Below are 11,789 nucleotides of genomic sequence, written 5' to 3'. Positions count from 1 at the left end.
TTAGATGAAAAACAAATCTTGGAAAGCATGGTTAAGGGAGGATTGAGTGAATCAACCCCATACACTTGAGTGACTAGAGCGGATACACATCCGGTGAGGGTTCGATTGCTCAATTACATGTTTTCACCCATGATCATGTCTTTTCTTGCAAGTTTGTAAAATCTTCTTAATAATTCAATTCAATTGTGGGTTGAGTGATTGCTATTGCCTTAGCCCTTGTGTTTCTATATGTATTCTTGGAAATTGATTTATTTTGACCAAGTGGATGCATTCATGTATTTAGATTGCATATACATAGATTGCATGTAGTTAGTTTGCATTGAATAAATGTTGATGTCCCTTTGCTTCTTTCTTGATTTTAGCATGAGGACATGCTTAGTTTAAGTGTGGGGAGATTTGATAAACCCCGATTTTGTGGTTTATCTTGTGCTTATTTTGGGAAATTTTATCACCTTTTCTCACATTTATTCAATAAAATAGCATGGTCTTGTAATTCTCCCTTGAATTGTGCTTAAATATGAAAACATGCTTTTTAGGCCCTAAAATTAGTAATTTTAATTCACTTTAATTCCATTCAATGCCTTGATATATTTGTTAAGTGATTTCAGGTTCATAGGGCAAGTATTGGATAGAAGAAGTGAGGAGAAAAGCATGCAAGCGGGAGAACAAATGAACAAATGAAGGAACCGGAAAGCTGTCAAGCCCGACCTCTTCGCACTCAATCGACCATAACTTTAGCTACAGAGGTCCAAATGAGGCGGTTCTAGTTGCGTTGGAAAGCTAACATCTGGGGCTTCGAAATGATATAAAATTTACCATATGTTGCTTTGCGTTGAGGGGCGCGCACGTGCCATGTACGCGTGCGCGCCGATTCTGCCGTGGCCCACTAAGGTAAAATCGCCCCAGCGATTTCTGAAGCACTTTGGGCCCAACCCAACTCATTTCTAATGCTATTTCATGCAGAATTCAAGTTTGGGAAAAGGGGGGAGCAATTAGTTTAGCCAACATGAGCCTTTAGTTAGTTTTCTAGAGAGAGAAGCTCCCTCTTCTCTCTAGAATTAGGTTAGGATTAGGACATTTTCATCTTAGATCTAGGTTTAATTCATGCTTTGATATACTTTTCTTTTATAATTCCTTGTTCCTCTACTCTTCCTCTCTCTAATTTTGTATTTCATTCAAGTAATTGCTTACTTTGTTGTTGATGCACTTTTTGGTTCTTTTATTTTCAATTCAATGCAATTTATGATTCATGTTCCTTTATTGTTGATTTGGATTTGTTGTTGTTTAATTCCTTGAAATTAAGTAGTGTAGATTTACATTCCTTGTCATTTATCATGCTTTCCTTTTATGCCTTCCAAGTGTTTGATCAAATGCTTGGAAGGATGTTAGAGTAGATTTTGAGCATTTTTGGCTTGGAAAGAGTAATTAGGCAATCTTGAGTCATGAAAACCCAACTTATGTTGGTGATCTAGAGTTGTTAGCTAATTGATGAGCGGATAATTTATACGCTTTTTGGCATTGTTTTTAGTATGTTTTTAGTAGAATCTAGTTACTTTTAGGGATGTTTTCATTAGTTTTTATGATAAATTCATATTTCTGGACTTTACTATGAGTTTGTGTGTTTTTCTGTGATTTCAGGTATTTTCTGGCTGAAATTGAGGGACTTGAGCAAAAATCAGATTCAGAGGTTGAAGAAGGACTGCTGATGCTGTTGGATTCTGACCTCCCTGCACTCAAAATAGATTTTCCGGAGCTACAGAACTCAAAATGGTGCGCTTCCAATTGCGTTGGAAAGTAGACATCCAGGGCTTTCCAGAAATATATAATAGTCCATACTTTTTCTAAGTTTAGATGACGCAAACTGGCGTTCAACGCCAGCTTTCTGCCAAATTCTGGCGTCCAGCGCCAGAAACAAGTTGCAAAGTGGAGTTCAACGCCCAAAATGGCACAAAAGCTGGCGTTCAACTCCAAGAACGACCTCTCCACGTGTAGACTTCAAGCTCAGCCCAAGCACACACCAAGTGGGCCCCGAAAGTGGATTTATGCATCAATTACTTACTTCTGTAAACCCTAGTAGCTAGTTTATTATAAATAGGACTTCTTACTATTGTATTTGACATCCTGGATTGTATTTTGATCCTGTGATCTCGTTTTGGGGGCTGGCCATTCGGCCATGCCTGGACCTTTCACTTATGTATTTTTAACGGTAGAGTTTCTACACTCCATAAATTAAGGTGTGGAGCTCTGCTGTTCCTCAAAGACTAATGCAAAGTACTACTGTTTTTCTATTCAATTCAACTTATTCTGCTTCTAAGATATTCATTCACACTTCAACCTGAATGTGATTAACGTGACAATCATCATCATTCCCTATGAACGCGTGCCTGACAACCACTTCCGTTCTACCTTAGATTGAATGAGTATCTCTTGCATCTCTTAATCAGAATCTTCGTGGTATAAGCTAGATTGATGGCGGCATTCATGAGAGTCCGGAAAGTCTAAACCTTGTCTGTGGTATTCCGAGTAAGACTCTGGGATTGAATGACTGTGACGAACTTCAAACTCGCGAGTGCTGGGCATAGTGACAGACGCAAAAGGAGGGTGAATCCTATTCCAGTGTGATCGAGAACCTCAAATGATTAGCCGTGCTGTGACAGAGCATTTGGACCATTTTCACAAGAGGATGGGATGCAGCCATTGACAAGGGTGATGCCTCCAGACGATTAGCCATGCAGTGACAGCGCATCGGACCATTTTCTAGAGAGGATTAAAAGTAGCCATTGACAACGGTGATATCCTTACAAAAAGCCAGCCATGGAGAGGAGTAGGATTGATTGGATGAAGGCAGCCGGAAAGCAGAGGTTCAGAGGAACGAAAGCATCTCTATGCGCTTATCTGAAATTCTCACCAATGATTTACATAAGTATTTCTATCCTTATTTTCTGTTTAATTAGTATTATTTTCAAAAACTCCATAATCAATTATTATCCGCCTGACTGAGATTTACAAGGTGACCATAGCTTGCTTCATACCAACAATCTCCGTGGGATCGACCCTTACTCACGTAAGGTTTATTACTTGGACGACCCAGTGCACTTGCTGGTTAGTTGTATCGAAGTTGTGACAAATTATGAATTGAGATTAGAGCACCAAGTTTTTGGAGCCATTACCAGAGATCACAATTTTGTGCACCAAGTTTTTGGCGCCGTTGCCGGGGATTGTTCGAGTTTGGACAACTGACGGTTCATCTTGTTGCTCAGATTAGGTAATTTTCTTTTTGTTTTATTTTCAAAAAATTTTTCAAAAATCTTTCAAAATTTTCTCCTTTGTTTTCGAAAAAAAAAATTTTAAATAAAAAAATGTTTTCAAAAAAATATATTTTTCTTCAGAATTTTTAAATGAATTCTAGTGTTTCATGAAGCATGTTGAAGCCTGGCTGGCTGTAGGGCATGTTAGGCGTGTCATGTCTAAGTTACATACTAAAGCTTGGCTGGCTATTAGGCCATGCCTGACCCTTTGATTGGAGCTTTAGTCTAAAGAGCATAAGATTCCTGGAATTCATATTAAAAATTTTGGAATCCTTATTTTTCTTTTTTTCAAAATGATTTTCAAAAAAAACTAAAAGAAAAGACAAAAAAAAAATCATAAAATCATAAAATTCAAAAATATTTCATGTTTCTTATTTGAGTCTTGAGTCAGATTTTAAGTTTGGTGTCAATTGCATACTCATCTTGCATTTTTCGAAAAATTCATGCATTCATAGTGTTCTTCATGATCTTCAAGTTGTTCTTGGTAAGTCTTCTTGTTTGATCTTGATGTGTTCATGTTTTGTGTCTTTTCTTGTTTTTCATATGCATTCTTGAATTCTTAGTGCCTAAGCATTAAGGATTTCTAAGTTTGGTATCTTGCATGTTTTCTTTGCATTAAAAATTTTTCAAAAATATGTTCTTGGTGTTTATCTTGACATTCAAAGTGTTCTTGGTGTTCATCTTGACATTCATAGCATTCTTGCATTCATCACATTGTTTTGATCCAAAACTTTCATGCATTGCATCATTTTTGTTGTTTTTCTCTCTCATCATTAAAAATTTAAAAAAAAATATCTTTTCCTTTTTCTTCTCTTAAAATTTCGAAAATTAGATTTGACTTTTTCAAAAATTTTTAAAATCTAGTTGTTTTCATGAGTCAAATCAAATTTTCAATTTTAAAAAAATCTTATCTTTTTCAAAATCTTTTTCATTTTTCTTAGTTATTTTCGAAAATTTTAAAAATATTTTTCAAAAATATTTTTCTTAATTTTATATCATAATTTTCGAAAATAACATCATCAATTAATGTTTTGATTCAAAAATTTCAAGTTTGTTACTTGCTTGTTAAGAAAGATTCAAACTTTAAGTTCTAAAATCATATTTTGTGATTTCTTGTGAATCAAGTCATTAATTGTGATTTTAAAAATCAAATCTTTTTCAAAACTAATTTCAATCAAATCTTTTCAAAAATATCTTTCTATCTTATCTTTTTCAAAATCATATCTTTTTCAAAAATTTGATTTCAAAATATCTTTCCTAACTTCTTATCTTCTTATCTTTTCAAAAATTGATTTTCAAATTTGTTTCAACTAATTAACTAACTTTTTGTGTATTTCTTATCTTTTTCAAAACTACCTAACTAACTCTCTCTCTCTCTAATTTTCGAAAATATCCTCCATCTTTTTTCAAAATTTCTTTTTAATTAACTAATTATTTTAATTTTTGATTTTAATTTTCGAAAACTACTAACCTTTTTCAAAAACTATTTTCGAAAATCACTAACCCTTTTTCAAAAATAATTTTCGAAAATTCACCTTCTCCCTCATCTCCTTCTAATTATTTATTTATCTACTAACACTTCTCTTCATCTCACATCACTTCTCCTATCCTTACCCTTGTGTTTGGATTCTTCATTCTTCTTCACCCCTATTCCTTTTCTTCTTCTACTAATAAGGAACCTCTTTACTGTGACATAGATGATTCCTCTTCTTTTCTTGTTCTCTTCTCCTTCTTATGAGCGGGAACAAGGAAAAAGGCATTCTTGTTAAAGCAGATCCAGAACCTGAAAGGACTCTGAAGAGGAAACTAAGAGAAGCTAAATTACAACAATCCAGCAAGCACCTTTCAGAAATTTTTGAACAAGAAGAGGAGATGGCAGCCGAAAATAATAATAATGCAAGGAGGATGCTTGGTGACTTTACTGCACCTAATTCCAATTTACATGGAAGAAGCATCTCCATTCCTGCTATTGGAGCAAACAATTTTGAGCTGAAACCTCAGTTAGTTTCTCTGATGCAGCAGAACTGCAAGTTTCATGGACTTTCATCTGAAGATCCTTTTCAGTTCTTAACTGAATTCTTGCAGATCTGTGATACTGTTAAGACTAATGGAGTAGATCCTAAAGTCTACAGGCTCATGCTTTTCCCTTGAACTCTTGGGATAAGCTGGTCAAGGCTTTCTTAGCCAAGTTCTTTCCTCCTCAAAAGCTGAGTAAGCTTAGAGTGGATGTTCAAACCTTCAGACAGAAAGAAGGTGAATCCCTCTATGAAGCTTGGGAGAGATACAAAGGACTGACCAAAAAGTGTCCTTCTGACATGCTTTCAAAATGGACTATCCTGGATATATTCTATGATGGTCTGTCTGAATTAGCTAAGATGTCATTAGATACTTCTGCAGGTGGATCCATTCACCTAAAGAAAACGCTTGCAAAAGCTCAAGAACTCATTGACATGGTTGCTAATAACCAGTTCATGTACACTTCTGAAAGGAATCCTGTGAATAATGGGACGCCCATGAAGAAGGGAGTTCTTGAAATTGATACTCTGAATGCCATATTGGCTCAGAATAAAATATTGACTCAGCAAGTCAATATGATTTCTCAGAGTCTGAATGGAATGCAAGCTGCAGGCAACAGTACTCAAGAGGCATCTTCTGAAGAAGAAGCTTATGATCCTGAGAACCCTGCAATAGCAGAGGTAAATTATATGGGTGAACCTTATGGAAACACATATAATCCATCATGGAGAAATCACCCAAATATCTCATGGAAGGATCAACAAAAGCCTCAACAAGGCTTTAATAATGGTGGAAGAAATAGGTTTAACAATAGTAAACCTTTTCCATCATCCACTCAGCAACAGACAGAGAATTCTGGACAAAATACCTCTAATTTAGCAAACTTAGTCTCTGATCTGTCCAAGGCCACTGTAAGCTTCATGAATGAAACAAGGTCTTCCATTAGAAATTTGGAAGCACAAGTGGGCCAGCTGAGTAAAAGGATCACTAAAATCCCTCCTAGTACTCTCCCAAGCAATACAGAAGATAATCCAAAAGGAGAGTGCAAGGCCATTGAATTAATTACCATGGCCGAACCTGTTAGGGAGGTTGAGGATGTGAATCCTAGTGAGGAAAACCTCCTGGGACATCTAGTGATCAATAAGGAGTTCCCTCTGAGTAACCAAAGGAATCTGAGACTCATCTAGATACCATAGAGATTCCATTGAACCTCCTTATGCCATTCATGAGCTCTGATGAGTATTCTTCTTCTGAAGAGAATGAGGATGTTACTGAAGAGCAAGTACCAAGTTTCTTGGTGCAATCTTGAAGCTGAATGCCAAACTATTTGGTATTGAAACTTGGGAAGATGAACCTCCCTTGTTCACCAATGAACTAAGTGATCTGGATCAACTGAGATTGCCTCAGAAGAAACAGGATCCTGGAAAGTTCGTAATACCTTGTACCATAGGCAACATGATCTTTAAAAAGGCTCTGTGTGACCTTGGTTCAAGGATAAACCTCATGCCCCTCTCTGTAATAGAGAAACTGGGAATCTTTGGGGTGCAAGCCACTAAAATCTCATTAGAGATGGCAGACAATTCAAGAAAACAAGCTTATGGACAAGTAGAGGACGTGTTAGTAAAGGTTGAAGGCCTTTACATCCCTGCTGATTTCATAGTCCTAGATACTGGGAAGGATGAGGATGAATTCATCATCCTTGGAAGACCCTTCCTAGCCACAGCAAGAGCTGTGATTGATGTGGACAGAGGAAAATTGATCCTTCAAATAAATAAGGACAACCTTGTGTTTACAACTCAAGGATCTCTCTCTGTATCCATGGAGAGGAAGCATAAAAAGCTTCTCTCAAAGCAGAGTCAAACAAAGCCCCCACAGTCAAACTCTAAGTTTGGTGTTGGGAGGCCACAACCAGACTCTAAGTTTGGTGTCAAACCCCCCATATCCAAACTCTAAGTTTGGTGTTAGGAGGTCTCAACAAAGCTCTGCACATCTGTGAGGCTCCATGAGAGCCCACTGTCAAGCTATTGACATTAAAGAAGCACTTGTTGGGAGGCAACCCAATGTTTATTTATCTAATTATCATTGTTTTTCATGTTTTATTAGGTTCATGATCATGTGGAGTCACAAAATAAATATAAAAAAATTGAAAACAGAATCAAAAATAGCAGAAGAAAAATCACACCCTGGAGGAAGACCTTACTGGCGTTTAAACGCGAGTAATAAGCATGTTTTGGGCGTTCAACGCCAGAACAGAGCATGGTTCTGGCGCTGAACGCCAGAAATGGGCAGCATCTGGGCGTTTGAACGCCAGAAATGCACCCTGGAGAAGAGCTGGCGCTGAACGCCCAGAACAAGCATGCTTCTGGCGTTCAACGCCAGAAATGGGCAACAAATGGGCATTCAAACAAGCACTAATCTGGCCCTGAACGCCCAGAGTTGTGTGCAAGGGCATTTTGCATGCCTAATTGGGTGCAAAGTTGTAAATCCTTGAACACCTCAGGATCTGTGGACCCCACAGGATCACCTCAGGATCTGTGGACCCCACAGGATCCCCACCTACCTCCATTCACTTCTTCTCACCCCTCTTTCACACAATCCCATAAACACTCTTTCCCAAAACTCTTCACCAATCACCTCAGCCTCTCTTCCCTATCACCACTTCACCACTCATATCCATCCACTCTTCCCCATAAACCTACCTCATAAACTCCACCTACCTTCAAAATTCAAAATCAATTTCCCACCCAAACCCACCCTATATGGCCGAACCTTACCCCCTCCCTTCCCTATATATAGCCCTCCATTCTTCCTCATTTTCACACAACACAACCCTCTCTTCCCCTTCTTAGCCGAAACACATCCCTCCTCTCCTCCATATTTTCTTCTTCTTCTTTATCTATTCTTTCTTCTCTTGCTCGAGGGTGAGCAAAAATTCTAAGTTTGGTATGGTAAAAGCATAAGCTTTTTGCTTTTCCATTACCATTGATGGCACCTAAGACCGGAGAATCCTCTAGAAAAGGGAAAGGGAAGACAGAAACTTCCACCTTCGAGTCATGGGAGATGGAAAGGTTCATCTCCAAAGCCCATCAAGACCACTTCTATGATGTTGTGGCCAAGAAGAAGGTGATCCCTGAGGTCCCTTTCAAACTCAAGAGAAATGAGTATCCGGAGATCCGACATGAAATCCAAAGAAGAGGTTGGGAAGTTCTAACAAAACCCATCCAACAAGTCGGCATCCTAATGGTTCAAGAGTTCTATGCTAATGCATAGATCACTAGGAACCATGATCAAAGTAAGAACCCAAATCCAAAGAATTATCTCACCATGGTTCGGGGGAAATACTTAGATTTTAGTCCGGAAAGCGTGAGGTTGGCGTTTAACTTGCCCATGATGCAAGGAGATGCACGCCCCTACACTAGAAGGGTCAACTTTAATCAAAGGTTGGACCAAGTCCTCATGGACATATGTGTGGAAGGAGCTCAATGGAAGATTGACTCCAAAGGCAAGCCGGTTCAACTAAGAAGACTGGACCTCAAGCCTGTAGCTAGAGGATGGTTAGAGTTCATACAACGCTCCATCATCCCCACTAGCAACCGATCCGAAGTTACTGTGGATCGGGCCATCATGATTCATAACATCATGATTGGAGAGGAAGTAGAAGTTCATGAAGTCCTCCCCTATGGCAAGGCTAGCTTTTCCTCATCTTATTTGCCATCTATGTTACTCAGCTGGAGCTTTCATAGAAGGAAACATTCCCATTGAGAAAGAGAAGCCCATCACTAAGAAATGGATGGAGCAGGCAGGAGAGCCCATTCATGGAGCTCAAGAGGCGCAGGAAGCTCATCACCATGAGATCCCGGGGATGCCTCAAATGCATTTTCCTCCACAAAACTATTGGGAGCAAATCAACACTTCCCTAGGAGAATTAAGTTCCAACATGGGACAATTAAGGGTGGAACATCAAGAGCACTCCATCATCCTTCATGAAATTAGAGAAGATCAAAAAGCAATGAGGGAGGAGCAACAAAGACAAGGAAGAGACATAGAAGAGCTCAAGGACATCATTGGTTCCTCAAGGAGAAAACGCCACCATCACTAAGGTGGACTCATTCCTTGTTCTTACATTTTCTGTTTTCGTTTTCTCTATGTTAAAGTGCTTATCTATGTTTGTGTCTTCATTACATGATCATTAGTAGTTAGTAACTTTGTCTTAAAGTTATGAGTGTCCTATGAATCCATCACCTCTCTTAAATGAAAAATGTTTTAATTCAAAAGAACAAGAAGTACATGAGTTTCGAATTTATCCTTGAACTTAGTTTAATTATATTGATGTGGTGACAATGCTTCTTATTTTCTGAATGAATGCTTGAACAGTGCATATATGTTTTGAAGTTGTTGTTCATGAATGTTAAATATGTTGGCTCTTGAAAGAATGAGGACAAGGAGACATGTTATTTGATAATCTGAAAAATCATAAAAATGATTCTTGAAGTAAGAAAAAGCAACAAAGAACAAAGCTTGCAGAAAAAAAAATAGGCGAAAAAAAATAGAAAAAGAAAAAAAAAGCAAGCAGAAAAAGCCAAAAGCTCTTAAAACCAAGAGGCAAGAGCAAAAAGCCAATAACCCTTAAAACCAAAAGGCAAGGGTAAATAAAAAGGATCCCAAGGCTTTGAGCATCAGTGGATAGGAGGGCCTAAAGGAATAAAATCCTGGCCTAAGCGGCTAAACTAAGCTGTCCCTAACCATGTGCTTGTGGCGTGTAGGTGTCAAGTGAAAACTTGAGACTGAGCGGTTAAAGTCAAGGTCCAAAGAAAAAAAAGAGTGTGCTTAAGAACCCTGGACACCTCTAATTGGGGACTTTAGCAAAGCTGAGTCACAATCTGAAAAGGTTCACCCAATTATGTGTCTGCGGCATTTATGTATCCGGTGGTAATACTGGAAAACAAAGTGCTTAGGGCCACGGCCAAGACTCATAAAATAGTTGTGTTCAAGAATCATCATGCTGAACTAGGAGAATCAATAACACTATCTGAACTCTGAGTTCCTATAGATGCCAATCATTCTGAACCTCAATGGATAAAGTGAGATGCCAAAACTATTCAAGAGGCAAAAAGCTACAAGTCCCGCTCATCTGATTGGAGCTATGTTTCATTGATAGTTTGGAATTTATAGTATATTCTCTTATTTTTATCCTATTTGATTTTCAGTTGCTTGGGGACAAGCAACAATTTAAGTTTGGTGTTGTGATGAGCGGATAATTTATACGCTTTTTGGCATTGTTTTTAGTATGTTTTTAGTAGAATCTAGTTACTTTTAGGGATGTTTTCATTAGTTTTTATGTTAAATTCACATTTCTGGACTTTACTATGAGTTTGTGTGTTTTTCTGTGATTGCAGGTATTTTCTGGCTGAAATTGAGGGACTTGAGCAAAAATCAGATTCAGAGGTTGAAGAAGGACTGCTGATGCTGTTGGATTCTGACCTCCCTGTACTCAAAATGAATTTTCTGGAGCTACAGAACTCAAAATGGCGCGCTTCCAATTGCGTTAGAAAGTAGACATCCAGGGCTTTCCAGAAATATATAATAGTCTATACTTTGCCCAAGTTTAGATGACAAAAACCGGCGTTCAACGCCAGCTCTCTGCCCAATTCTGGCGTCCAGCGCCAGAAACAAGTTGCAAAGTGGAGTTCAACGCCCAAAATGGCACAAAAGCTGGCGTTCAACTCCAAGAATGACCTCTCCACGTGTAGACTTCAAGCTCAGCCCAAGCACACACCAAGTGGGCCCCGGAAGTGGATTTATGCATCAATTACTTACTTCTGTAAACCCTAGTAGCTAGTTATTATAAATAGGACTTCTTACTATTGTATTTGACATCCTGGATTGTATTTTGATCCTGTGATCTCGTTTTGGGGGCTGGCCATTCGGCCATGCCTGGACCTTTCACTTATGTATTTTTAACGGTAGAGTTTCTACACTCCATAAATTAAGGTGTGGAGCTCTGCTGTTCCTCAAAGATTAATGCAAAGTACTACTATTTTTCTATTCAATTCAACTTATTCTGCTTCTAAGATATTCATTCGCACTTCAACCTGAATGTGATGAACGTGACAATCATCATCATTCCCTATGAACGCGTGCCTGACAACCACTTCTGTTCTACCTTAGATTGAATGAGTATCTCTTGGATCTCTTAATCAGAATCTTCGTGGTATAAGCTAGATTGATGGCGGCATTCATGAGAGTCCGAAAAGTATAAACCTTGTCTGTGGTATTCCGAGTAGGACTCTGGGATTGAATGACTGTGACGAACTTCAAACTCGCGAGTGCTGGGCGTAGTGACAGACGCAAAAGGAGGGTGAATCCTATTCCAGTGTGATCGAGAACCTCAGATGATTAGCCGTGCTGTGACAGAGCATTTGGACCATTTTCACAAGAGGATGGGATGCAGCCATTGACAAGGAT

At 38.5% G+C, this 11,789-nt stretch overlaps 1 non-coding gene across 1 annotated transcript; it reads right to left on the bottom strand.

Moving 5' to 3' along the window:
- Positions 1-5,521: 5,521 nt before the first annotated feature.
- Positions 5,522-5,629, bottom strand: LOC148553362 (small nucleolar RNA R71). The gene has a single exon (XR_015892696.1). It is a non-coding gene; the product is annotated as a small nucleolar RNA R71 (small nucleolar RNA).
- Between the last annotated feature and the right edge of the window lie 6,160 nt (positions 5,630-11,789).

Source organism: Arachis ipaensis, chromosome B7 (assembly GCF_059453495.1).
Source record: "Arachis ipaensis isolate K30076 ecotype BB chromosome B7, ASM5945349v1, whole genome shotgun sequence".
In the NCBI taxonomy this organism is placed as follows: Eukaryota; Viridiplantae; Streptophyta; class Magnoliopsida; order Fabales; family Fabaceae; genus Arachis; species Arachis ipaensis.
The sequence above is the reverse complement of the archived record's forward strand: the minus strand, read 5'-3'. Positions and strand labels throughout refer to the sequence as shown.